This window comes from Mchenga conophoros, unplaced genomic scaffold, assembly GCF_057382185.1.
Source record: "Mchenga conophoros isolate Kocher_MC1m ecotype Shallow Benthic unplaced genomic scaffold, M_conophoros_male_GT1.1 unmapped_scaffold_10, whole genome shotgun sequence".
NCBI classification, from domain to species: Eukaryota; Metazoa; Chordata; class Actinopteri; order Cichliformes; family Cichlidae; genus Mchenga; species Mchenga conophoros.
Window position 1 is genome coordinate 253,215 of NW_028182337.1, and position 2,500 is coordinate 255,714.

The window sequence follows — 2,500 nt, forward strand, 5'->3', positions numbered from 1 at the left end:
TTATCGTAGCATAGGCACGAGCAGTGTGTGCGTGTGTGTGGCAAAGTGTTTCTGCGCAGTGTACCAGGGGCATGTTTGAATTTACATTCTGGAGTACCAGGGGCACGAGGATTTTGCCAGTGGTGTTTTGCTTTGTCAGTGGGAGGGGGCTTAAGTGTGGGTCCACGGGGCATGCTGGAGGTCAAGGTCCATGCTGGATATGCGCTGGAGGGTAACTGCAGGAGAAGGAAAGCTAGTGGGGGATTAGAGCAGGGGAGGATGTGCGTCCCCGGGGCCTGCTGGAGGTCAAGGTCCATGCTGGATATGCGCTGGAGCGTAACTACAAGAAAGGTAAGCTAGTGGGGGACTAGAGCAGGGGAGGATGTGCGTCCCCGGGGCCTGCTGGAGGTCCAGGTCCATGCCCGATGTGAGTAGCAGCAGGGCCAGCGCGCCCAGGAGCACATCTTTTTCGACCGTAAAGGGAGACAGGAGGCCGACTCACTGCCTCGGCTAAATGGAGAGGGAATTTCAGAAGGGCCAGGGCACAAGCATGGACCTTTTCAGCTGTAAGGGAGGCAAGAGCAAGGTGTGATGTAGGTCCCCGGGGCCTGCTGGAGGTCCAGGTCCATGCCCGATGTGAGTAGCAGCAGGGCCAGCGCGCCCAGGAGCACATCTTTTTCGACCGTAAAGGGAGACAGGAGGCCGACTCACTGCCTCGGCTAAATGGAGAGGGAATTTCAGAAGGGCCAGGTCACAAGCATGGACCTTTTCAGCTGTAAGGGAGGCAAGAGCAAGGTGTGATGTAGGTCCCCGGGGCCTACTGGAGGTCCAGGTCCATGCCCGATGTGAGTAGCAGCCGGCGCCAGCGCGTCCAGGAGCACATCTTTTTCGACCGTAAAGGGAGACAGGAGGCCGACTCACTGCCTCGGCTAAATGGAGAGGGAATTTCAGAAGGGCCAGGGCAAAAGCATGGACCTTTTCAGCTGTAAGGGAGGCAAGAGCAAGGTGTGATGTAGGTCCCCGGGGCCTACTGGAGGTCCAGGTCCATGCCCGATGTGAGTAGCAGCCGGCGCCAGCGCGTCCAGGAGCACATCTTTTTCGACCGTAAAGGGAGACAGGAGGCCGACTCACTGCCTCGGCTAAATGGAGAGGGAATTTCAGAAGGGCCAGGGCAAAAGCATGGACCTTTTCAGCTGTAAGGGAGGCAAGAGCAAGGTGTGATGTAGGTCCCCGGGGCCTGCTGGAGGTCCAGGTCCATGCCCGATGTGAGTAGCAGCAGGGCCAGCGCGCCCAGGAGCACATCTTTTTCGACCGTAAAGGGAGACAGGAGGCCGACTCACTGCCTCGGCTAAATGGAGAGGGAATTTCAGAAGGGCCAGGGCACAAGCATGGACCTTTTCAGCTGTAAGGGAGGCAAGAGCAAGGTGTGATGTAGGTCCCCGGGGCCTGCTGGAGGTCCAGGTCCATGCCCGATGTGAGTAGCAGCAGGGCCAGCGCGCCAAGGAGCACATCTTTTTCGACCGTAAAGGGAGACAGGAGGCCGACTCACTGCCTCGGCTAAATGGAGAGGGAATTTCAGCAGGGCCAGGGCACAGGCATGGACCTTTTTCAGCTGTAAGGGAGGCAAGAGCAAGGTGTGATGTAGGTCCCCGGGGCCTGCTGGAGGTCCAGGTCCATGCCCGATGTGAGTAGCAGCAGGGCCAGCGCGCCCAGGAGCACATCTTTTTCGACCGTAAAGGAGACAGGAGGCCGACTCTCTGCCTCGGCTAAATGGAGAGGGAATTTCAGAAGGGCCAGGGCACAAGCATGGACCTTTTTCAGCTGTAAGGGAGGGAAGAGCAATGTGCGATGTAGGTCCCCGGGGCCTGCTGGAGGTCCAGGTCCATGCCCGATGTGAGTAGCAGCAGGGCCAGCGCGCCCAGGAGCACATCTTTTTCGACCGTAAAGGAGACAGGAGGCCGACTCTCTGCCTCGGCTAAATGGAGAGGGAATTTCAGAAGGGCCAGGGCACAAGCATGGACCTTTTTCAGCTGTAAGGGAGGGAAGAGCAATGTGCGATGTAGGTCCCCGGGGCCTGCTGGAGGTCCAGGTCCATGCCCGATGTGAGTAGCAGCAGGGCCAGCGCGCCCAGGAGCACATCTTTTTCGACCGTAAAGGGAGACAGGAGGCCGACTCACTGCCTCGGCTAAATGGAGAGGGAATTTCAGCAGGGCCAGGGCACAGGCATGGACCTTTTTCAGCTGTAAGGGAGGCAAGAGCAAGGTGCGATGTAGGTCCCCGGGGCCTGTTGTCGTACCATAGGCACGAGTGGTGTGTGTGTGTGGCAAAGAGTTTCTGCGCAGTGTACCAGGGGCACGGGGAAAGGTTGTTGTACCATAGGCACGAGAAAAGTTGTCGTACCATAGGCACGAGAAAAGTTGTCGTACCATAGGTACGAGGAGTGTGTGTGTGGCAAAGTGCTACTGAGCGGTGTACCAGGGGCACGGCGAAAAGTTGTTGTACCATAGGCACGAGAAAAGTT